Source organism: Cucumis melo, chromosome 3, assembly GCF_025177605.1.
Source record: "Cucumis melo cultivar AY chromosome 3, USDA_Cmelo_AY_1.0, whole genome shotgun sequence".
Lineage (NCBI taxonomy): Eukaryota > Viridiplantae > Streptophyta > Magnoliopsida > Cucurbitales > Cucurbitaceae > Cucumis > Cucumis melo.
In genome coordinates this window covers 7,598,774-7,609,700 of record NC_066859.1, presented here as the reverse complement: position 1 = coordinate 7,609,700, position 10,927 = coordinate 7,598,774, and positions in this window count along the sequence as shown.

The window sequence follows — 10,927 nt, the reverse complement described above, 5'->3', positions numbered from 1 at the left end:
TGATGTGACAAGAAACGACTACTTTATGCACTGACATTTGTAGGCAAGGACAAACGTGCAACATAGCAAGGACGGACGTGTAGCATAGCACAATTAATTTTCCGCCTAAAGTATGCTTATAAAAGACTCCAACTCCAACATGAAGAAAGATAGAGGGGGCCTCCTAATAACTTGTAGAAATACAAGTTATTATGACTTTTTATGTAAAATAATGAAGTCTTATTGCATAAAAATAGAAAAAAAAACAAAGAGAAAAGTAGACGAATTGGTTAACATATGAATCACATTATGCAAAAGAACCTTATCCCAATTTTATTGGGTTTTGAGTGTCTTTTTTGCAGGATTATATGCAAAAAGTACATCTCTGCGACAAGAATGTTTCCACGAGGAGATGCGGTCAGCTAACGCAGAGACAAGTAATCACGCTAGGCGATCTGATCCACTAGTAGAAAATTTTGGTTGGCTCAAATATCAGAAAAAGGACAAAGGACATCTGCGCGATGCCGAAGTACCTTTTCAGAGGCATTAATGACGCATGGAATATCCTGTCAACATCAATCCTAGCCTATAAATACAAGCATCTACTATAGATTTGTGTGTTCATACTTGGCCAGTGAGCAAGATCATATATCATCCATTTTCTGTTCTTCTCTTGAGTTTTAGGTGAGACCTTAAAACAAAAGTGAGAGAGAATACATCCCTTCCATCTTCCCCCATAGAAATAGGCAAAAATCAGATCCAAGGAGTATGACAAATCATACTCTATGGCTTGACTCTCTTCTTTGTATTCCATTTTATACTTTATTGTATTATTTTTGTAAAATGTACATCATGGCCAAGAAGCCTAAAGTTATATTTATGAAATTGATGCATTTCTTCTTCGATTCTCCCATTTTTCTCTTACTCTTCATGCTCAATTTGTTTGATTAGTTTGCAAGCAAAGAAATGTGATTTTAATACTAGAGAATTATAGTGTAGGCGTTATGAGTTTTGTTGAGTTAAACGCAAATGTCAAAACATCGTATATTTGAGAGAAGAGCAATGACGTTGATCGTATATATTCAAGAAAAGAACAATGATGTTAATCGTAATCACCTGACAAGTGAGAAAACACATTTTAGCTAAGCAAATGGCAAGAATATTGTAGCGATATAATCTTGTCGCCAAGTTTGTCATTCACATACATTGCAAAGATGTCAATATGTGTAGCGAAAACATCAAAAGGTTGCCCGCCTTAATCAAGGATAAATTACTAATAATGCATTCAAGATCATTAGATATAAATCATAGCTTAACTTTGAGTATTTGGATCCCAAGAGGCGAGCAAGTATGGCAAAGGTGTCGAGAGGCAGCTCGCTCTAATTCGAGTTAATATATGTTTTGTATTACCTTAAACTATTAAAGCTCAAATCATTGCGACTAGACAATTAGACTTTCCTTTCTTGTTATGTCTAGAATTGAGTTCACACTTGATTTAATGTCATCGCCATGCTCACCTTGCACCGCTAAGCACCATAGGGCAAATAGATAGATTAAGAATAGAAAGTCCATAATAATATTGTATAGATTATATCGTATGATTTTAATTGCAAGAGAAGATATTTTGTAAACCCGATATTTTATTTGGACTTCTTTAAAAAAAATGAAAGGAATAAAATAAATTGAAAATTAAGTATATAACTTTTTTTATATATTTAATAGTTTTTATAAAAAGACAAAAATAGAGAAAAGAAAGGTTATAAAAGAAGAAAAAAAGTAGAGAAAAGAGAAATTCTATTTCTCTTTTTCTTTTTCTCTTTCCCTCCACCACCGAGCTTCCCTCATTCCATTCTTCACCATTTTTTTCACCATTTCTTCACCAAATTTCAGAGGTGTTTCAAAGGGTAAAAGGCGAAGAAAGGAAGAAGAAGAAGTTCAAAAGATGAATGTTGAAGAAGACAAGGAGTTTGCAAGACAAACTTCTCTATAATTCATTAAGCACATCTTTGGTTTTTTATTGATTTCGAGCTATACAAAAAGAATTAAGAGGTGAGGTTTAAATTTACTGAAAGCTAATTCATTTCTAAATAAATTTTATGAAGAAAGCTTGAACAAATCTTGATGTTCACTGGGTGAATTTTGATAGAGAAGACAGGGCAGATTGTTTTCACGCGAAATCAGGAGATCTCTGGTTGTTTTTAGTATTTCAGGGTGTACTGGTGAAGTTAAGACCTCTATTTGATATGGTTTGAAAGCTTATTCAATTTACTACAACTTTCATGTTGATATTGTGAACCAAAAATGATTGAAAATAAGTTAAATTGTAGGAAAAAGTTAAAAGGGTCATGGTGTACGTGATTGTTGGAGCAGTTCTGTTTCGAGGGACGTTTGAGATTATACACAGGGAATTAGATTTAAATGTCTTGAGGTAAGTTATAGAGGACCTCAAAATAAATATTTGGACAAAAATAACTCTCACTTTGGTTAAGTAAGAGTTATGATCATTTGAATGTCATGCTGCGAATTTGGAAAATTTTGAGAAATATGTGGAATATGGTTTTATTTTCTAAAGCTAGACTTCTTAAGCATCATTTTTAGTGAGCCATATCAAGCATAACATTTGAAGATCATAATATTTAGGTTTTTAATACTTGGGTTTTGTTGTTTGACAGGCCAAGAGGAAATAGGTCAAGTTTATTTACCGGGAAACTAGTCTAAGACTGTGAGTGACAAAAAAAAGTTTTGACAATAATTCTTTTTAAAAAAAATCGTTTCTTATAACTAAATGTTTAACGTGCTTGACTACGAGTTTATAAATAATATATGATTTCTATGTTTAGTTTTCGAGTATGAGTTTCGAGCTTAGATTTCTTAATGGAACCCACATGTTAGCACTTATTTAATGAGTTCTGAAAAGCAGTTGAAATGATATATATATATATCTATGTATGATATAGATACTCTACCGTTTGTATAAGTTTTAGGAGCTGCGGTTGTGTAAATCTTTTTTGGTTATGTTTTGGTTAAGGTGTGTCCAGGTTTACTTGCAGAATCAGTTATTTTCGGGCTACACTTCATGTATGTATATGATTAGTCTAGGTTCCACTATGTTGTGTTGCATGTATAATAGTTTATATACTAGATTAGCAAGTTGATCGCGTTAATGAATTTAGCAGAGTCGACAGATATCGGTAGAGAAAAGCGTTGTCGGTCAGCTACACGTTGTCTTTCGGTCTAAGCTAGCAGGTAGTCGAGAGGGGGTGTGACATATTTAGAAGATTAAATTCCTTGTGTTCGACCATGGACTTATCAACAAACCTCTCTTCACTTACACTTGAGCGATAGAGAAGAAAACTTTATACTACATGCATATCTTTAGAAATTAGCAATGGATGAATAGGAATGCACCTTTTATCACCTAACCTTGTTTAGTGGCCAAATAGTCGCTCACTTAAATCTTAAACATGACATATCCATGAAAAGAAATACATGCATATAATATAAGAAGCACCTCTCCTAAGGTGGCCAATGAAAGCACTATAAGAAGAAGGGGTTCTGCCGATGTAGAGATACGTCGGCAAAAGCAAGGAATGCATCAGAAGAGGTTACGCCAATGCAGAAACGGATGTGGGTAAGATCATCATGAGAAAAGTGTCATGAAAGGCTCTCCTGACATGTGAACGGGATGGCGTTGGCAAAGGGTTATTGTCAACACACTGGTCGCCGACATGGTCAACAAATCGATAGTGGGAAACTGTCGACATTTTTAACGGCGTAGTAAATACCTTACCACCGACGTCACTAAGTACGTCGACGTCATCTAGTACGCAGCATCAGTAGTGTTATCTGATTTAATTTTTTATTAATTAACATAAAATTAATAAAAACTTATTAAAATTTCAAATTTTATTGATTAACGTAAAATTAATAAAAAAATTATTAAAATTCCAAATTGAATTACAATAATGTAAAATTAAAAAGAAATTATTAAAATATCAATCAAATTTATATTAATATTAATTTAAATATTAAAAAAATACATGTTCGTAGATTTAGAAATTACATGAATAATAAAAAGTAAAAATGAAAACTTAAAACATAGTTTTAAGTGCAGACGCCAGTTTCTCAACTTTTGCACATTGCCTCAGCATGACTATAGCTAGTATGATCACAGGGACATGGGTAGAATGTCCAAGGAGGAGAGTTGAACATTATTACAAAGTGTGTCAAGAGAAATACGAGGTTGCTTCAAATAGAAACAACCCTTACTCTAGTGGTTCTAGAAAATTGATTGGGAAGAGAGGAGTAGTAAATGACAAGATCGATAACAAAATAATAAACCATAGAAAGTTTCCCACTTGCATATGAAATAAATGTGTTTGATTGTTTTTTTTACAGTCAATCATATTTACCTAATATACAGGTGAGGAACTTTCTATGGCTTACTTGTTCGATTCTCGATCTTGTCATTTTTTGCTCCTCTCTTTCTAATCAATTTTTTGAACCACAAGAGTAAGGGTTCTTTCTATTTGAAGCTAGCTTGTATTTTTCTTGACGCAACTCGTAATAATGTTCAACTTCTCTCTTTGATCATTTTAGCTACAGTCCATGTTGAACTCTTAACTGCTACTATTTGACTTTCTTTGAGCTCCTCCATTGCACATAAGCTCCTCTATAGACTTCTCATACTATTCTTTCTCTTTCTTTACTGCTTCAATATAACAACCGTAATTCTAAAATACACAACAAATTTAATATGAAAAACAAAAAACAAATAGATTACCAAACAAATCCTTAATCATGGACTCCAAATTCAAACACCACAAACCTAACCTAAACCCAAGTTTAATTTCTTAAATCCATAACTAAAGCATTTTTTTCAGGATACTTAACTTAATATTTAACTTAAAGCGTTTTTTCAAGATATTTAACTTAATGTTTTCCTTTAACCTTCCTTTTCTAAGCCTAACATGTCACACACTGTAAGGATATTTAACTTTAAGTATTTTTTCAGGATACTTTGACTTAATGGTATTTATATTTAAAAATAGTTCAATCTAATAAAGTACTGAACTTTCAACTTTCTATCCACCAAGATCATCCATTTCATGGTATAATACCTATTAAACTCCAAAAAAAAAAAAAAAAACATATAGAACTTTCCAAATCCCATTCTTTTACCTAAAACAAAATGTTATAAAATCATTGAAATACTTGCATCTATCATTTAAAACAGGCACATACTTTCATTTGACAAAATAAATTAAATAAACAAAATCCTTTCGATCAATATTCAAACCAATTTTCTTTTAATGAAAACAACAACTTTCATTGAGAAAGAATGCAAGAATAGAAGGGCATACAAAAAATGGAGTGGGCGGCAGCGACTCTCGGCTTTCTTCAAACCAATCTCTCAGCTTCTCTCTCGACCTTCCCTTCTCAAATGATCCTTGTCGGCTTTTCCTCAACTGCTCTCGGTCTTCCCTTCTCAATTATGTGAATTACAGAATGTGAAGGTGGTTTTTTTATAGAGGAACTCCCAACGTTTCACTTATGACATCGGCCTAGGATTCCCAACTCACAATGAAGTCACTTATGGCACCGTGAGAATCTTGTCAAAAGCAGTCAAAACGTCACACATCTCGTAATGTTATCTATACCACGTCGGTAGAGGTTCCACTCTCACGATGCCATGCAATCTGACATCGTGATATTATTGTCAGAATTTTTTAAATGTTCAACCTTTGTCGATGTAGTCAAAAAAACGTTGGTAGTAATTGGGCAATGATGATGCGTACACATGGCACTGTGAAAGTCTATATTATTATTTAAATTAAATGTTTTTGCAACATCTCCTCGTGCGGTGTCGTAGAAATCTCACCCTCTGTCGATGTTATTTGTGCGACGTCGCCAGAGATACATACTACAGACCTTCGTTTACAGGATTGTGAAACGTTTCTTTTTATGATGTCACTTTTTTCGATGCCTTTTTTTACATTGGCAAACCTCCGATTTTTTGTAGTGAAGGATGAATTTTAGAGTCCACCATCTTTAGTAGTAGTTCTTCCTCCACCTCTTCTTCGGTCAAATTCTGAGTGAGGGCTTAGAAAGAAAAGCTTACCATCCATTTCCCAAAACTTGTAAAAGAGCAAAAGAATGCATGACAATGCATTCTGCGGCTCGCCTCACCTCTTTACTTTCTATTTTTTTTATTTTGTAATATATTGTATGAATGTCTTAATCTTATGGCCGAAAGCCCTACATTATCAAATAATGTTGTGTAAATGTATGAACACAATGTTGTGTCTAGTAAGTCATTAGATTGCAAGAACTCACATGATTGTAATCTTGACATTGTTGTTGAACCACTTATTACTAGAGAAGCTTGTGTTATTGGTAGTGGTGTAGAGGAAGTAGATGGTAGTAAACTTGAAACTGACGCATACTTTCTAGTCCATTAGAGTCTAAAATAATATTTGATCTTACTTTGTAGCATTGCTTTCAAGAGAGGAAAAACTTGTTGTGTGTGAATCAGAGGGCAAAAGACATAAAACTAAGACAAAAACAATAGAAATATATGAAGAAAAAAAGGCAATAATGTAAGTTTGGAAATTTGTAAGGATGACAAAGGAGTCTATTCTCTAATATCTGAATTTCCACCAAGTTTGCCTAGTTTTTCCTTTGATTTTTTGCAGGAAGTAAAAGTATTAAAGCAAAGTTCAACGAGTGACCCAAGTTCTTTTGATGGTCACAAACTGAATGGGGATTTGAAGGGCCAAAAGTATTTCAAAACTATGAGGAATGCAATACGGTGTCTACCTTTAACATCTCATGACTTCAAGACTGCTTTTCAAAACTTTGATTTGGATTCGAGGACGAATCCTTCAAAAGAAGAAGATGATGATATGAGCCAACCAAACATCAAATTATTAATTAGATTTTAGTTAATAATTGTGATGTAATTTCAATACTTTCAAGTTTTATCATTTTTAATAATATTTATGTTGGGTTAATCTAGTATTTTTACAATGAATTAGAGTTTTATTGAGATGCTATTTAAGTTTTGCCTTTATATTGTTTAAAGGAGTTTTTATATATATAAATATATATAATTGATGTTGTAGGGTTTTTTTTTCTTTTAATAGAAATTTTATGGTAGATGACAGAGCCTCATTACCACCTTTTTGCAATTCTTGATTCATGATTGCATGCCAAGAACATTCAGGTAAGTTTAATGACCTTGATTGTAGAGTGTTCAAACTTGGGGTAAGGAACTAGTTCTCCTTATCTCCTGATCTTGGATCAAAGGGTAATCCAAATTTAATTCATTCCCTTGGGTTGTTGTTAACTTGATTTAGGGGTTTTAGAATTTGATATTAGGGGTTCACTAATTGGGTTCCTAATTTTTAAATCCTAGGCTTTTCATATCATTGGTGATCTAACAAATCGTAAGTCAACCACTAGTTTTTGCATTTTCCTTGGTATTTCTCTTATTTCGTGGAAGAGTAAGAAACAAAATGGTATTTCTCTATCCTGTACTAAAGTTGAGTATCGTGTCATGGCCTTGACTACTTGTGAAATTGTTTGGCTATGTTGGTTGTTTGAAGATACGAGTATTTGTCTTTGTTATCCTACTCCGTTATATGGTGACGATCAAAGTGCTATTCATATAAATATGAAATTCTATTTTTCATAAGAGAATCGAGCATATTGAGATTGATTGTCATGCCACTCGTCATCATCTTCAACTTAGAACTATTGCACTATTGTTTGTTTCTTCTTCCTTTCAAATTGTTGATATATTTACTAAGACACACTTCACTTCATGCTTCCATTTTTTTAATTGACATGCTTTCAATTTTTATTTTCGTAGCATCCTGAGTTTGTGGGAGGATGTCAACATATTTTATATTGCTATATTTGCCCAAGGTGTGCCCATATTTTAAATGGGGTGATGAGCATTTATTGATATCTCTACGTGTGCCACAGTCGCTCGCCAGATCGAATAGGCGGGACAAGGTTGGTGAGATGAGAAATAAAATACTAATATGTTATTTCTATTAAATGTTTGTTTTTCTTATTATAACAATTCAGTCATTTTCTACTATCATATAACATGGAACAAAACAATCTTTGAAACATGTTGAGATGAAATTAATGCATCGACTGTTGAGGCGTTACGCTTTGACATGACCATTAAAATATTACGTTTTAACAATGACTATTAAAGCATTATGTTTTGACATGATCGATGAGGCGTTATAGTTCTCATGCATTACTAATCTTATGACCATTGAGGCATTATGAAACCTACGACTATATTTTTTTAATTTAAATGCTTTTGATAAAAATATTTTAAAATACACTTCAAAACCTATTTTGAATGGTTGTTGTTTGCACGAGGTTTTTAGAGAATGTGTTTCATGGAGTTGAACTTGTCTTGATGTTGATTATGATGCGATGTGATTCATTCTCTAGTATTTGATCCTTTGACTCTCTCCCGGTTGAATGTGTACGTTTGATTTGAGTAAGCAGAGCACGTGATGTTCTTGAAGTTGGAGTCTTAGAAGAAAATTTGTATCTTCAAAGGAACTTCAATCTTTCGACTTCAAGAGTTAAGGAATCTTCTAATTCTTGGAAGAATTCTCTCTAAACCTTCTGTAGTAAAAATGTATATCCCCTTATAAATGAAGATAACTTCTCTATTTATAGAGTCCTCTAGTGGGCTTCATGGGCCTGAACATTGTTGGTTTATAAATCAAACCCATGTGCTCAATCACATAGATTTGAGTCATATTTAGCTTTTAGTGCTCGAGTGAACTTTAGCCCAAATAAATAATATTTGATTGGATAAAAAGTTTAACTTGATCCAATAGTCATAATGAAAATACGTGACATCATCAGAATTGACCAATTTATGTTTCAATTTAGACACATGTCAAACTTTTAATAATCCAAAATTTAATTATTTGAATTTTTCGCCATTAATTTGGTAAATGACTTGACAATTTGTAATTGATCTAAAATTTCTGTTACCGAATAATCTAATTATTTTTTTAACATACTTTCTAAATTAAATACTTAAAAATATATTTCAACAACCCCGCTGAGGGGGTTTTTGAGGGAGTTTACAACGAATATGTATTGTTTTTTTTTGTTTTTTTCGAATAAAATGATCGAGGATGGAATAAAAAATCAACCATTTTTTAGATGTGCCTATAATTCACAAAACCCAAATTACTCGCAACGCATTATAGAGATAATATTATTATAATGTGTTTTTATTTGAAAAGTAGTATAATGTGTTTACATTTAATATTTATCACAAGGAGTGTTTGGTTCCATGACCAAAAATATGATAAAAAGTATTAAAGGGTATTTTTGTACTTTTAGTTAATTTGTGTATTGACTCATTCTTCTCGCTTTGCAATTGATTAAATTCCGTTTTAATCCCCAATAAAAGTTATACGATATTTTAAAAATATCTACCCAATTCGTTTGCCGATAGTGAAAGACGGGGAAGTACGCGATTCAAAATCAACATGTCTAATTATCTAAAAAAGATTAATATTTGATTTATCTCAAAAGAAAATGGTTAAAATAATAACAGTATACTTTTAAATATCTAATTTTTGGAGATCTCCTTCCAATAAATTTTAAATTTTGTTTAAATTATATTTTATAAAATATTATTAGACCCATTTTTAAATATAACAAAAACAAGTTAACTTACATATAAATATATCAAATGGAAACTTTCCTAAATGTAACAAAATACCAAATTATAGGATCGTGTAACAAGTCCTTAGCAATTTTTTAAATATTACAAATTTGTCCTTTCATCTTTCTTCTCTAAAATCATGTTCGTCTTCGGATTTCTTTTCTTTCATTGTCTTTTTTTTTTCTTTTCAACGATTTCTTTCTATTATCTTTGTTATTTTTCAATTCTTTATTTACGTCGTTTAATCTGTATTTTTTATTTTTCTCTTCTTTTTTCGATTTCTTTTCATCGTTTTTTTACTTTTTTTTTTCATTGTGATTTCTTTTCATAATCTAAATTACTGTGTACAAAAAAAAATCTTTTAGATTGAAGGAGACAAATGTAAAGTAAACAATCGTATAAAAAAAATAAAAAATCATATATAAAATCATTTAGATTGGAGTAGTCAAATGTAAACCATCGTAAACGATGATGTAAAAAAAATAATCATCGTCTACCAAAAGAATTTAAAGAATCGTGTATAAAATTTTGAAAAAAAAATCATTTAGATTTGGGTGTGTAATTAAATTTAAACATAACCAAATCAAATGATCATGTAACAAAATTAAAACGATGGAATTGAAAAGATAAATTGTAGCTATATCTAAATGATTGCGTACCAGACAATAACCAAATCTAAATGATCGCAAATGGAATTGATGGCATGGTTGACGGAACATTTTTGATATTTTATCTAGGCTTTTTTTCGTTTTTTGAATTGTTCTATAGATTGTAAATATTTTACCGTTTTTTATATTTTTGGAAAGACCCCATATATGAAGCCTTTTACTTTTTTTTTAATAGTTTTAAATAGATATCCGTCACGTGTCAGATGTTTATCATTAAAGTGATATGTCTATCGGATCTACTGATCTATCAGTTACATAAATTAAGTTTTGACATATTTGTAAATATTTTCATTTTTAGGTCAACATTGCCGTTTAAAAAGAGTTCTGAATTGATTAAAAAATCAATAATAATCAAATTGATCATTTATGTGAATACGAGTGGAGTATGTTTCCAATTTTTTTTTGAAAAAATGATAATAGATAATAAAAAATTGTTAAAAATCAACACCAAACTAAGAATGATACTTGATTTAAAATTAATTGAGAATAAGGGAATCAGAACATAACATTTTAAAAATGGAATAAACGTTGAAAGATCAAACTAAAATGATATATTAAT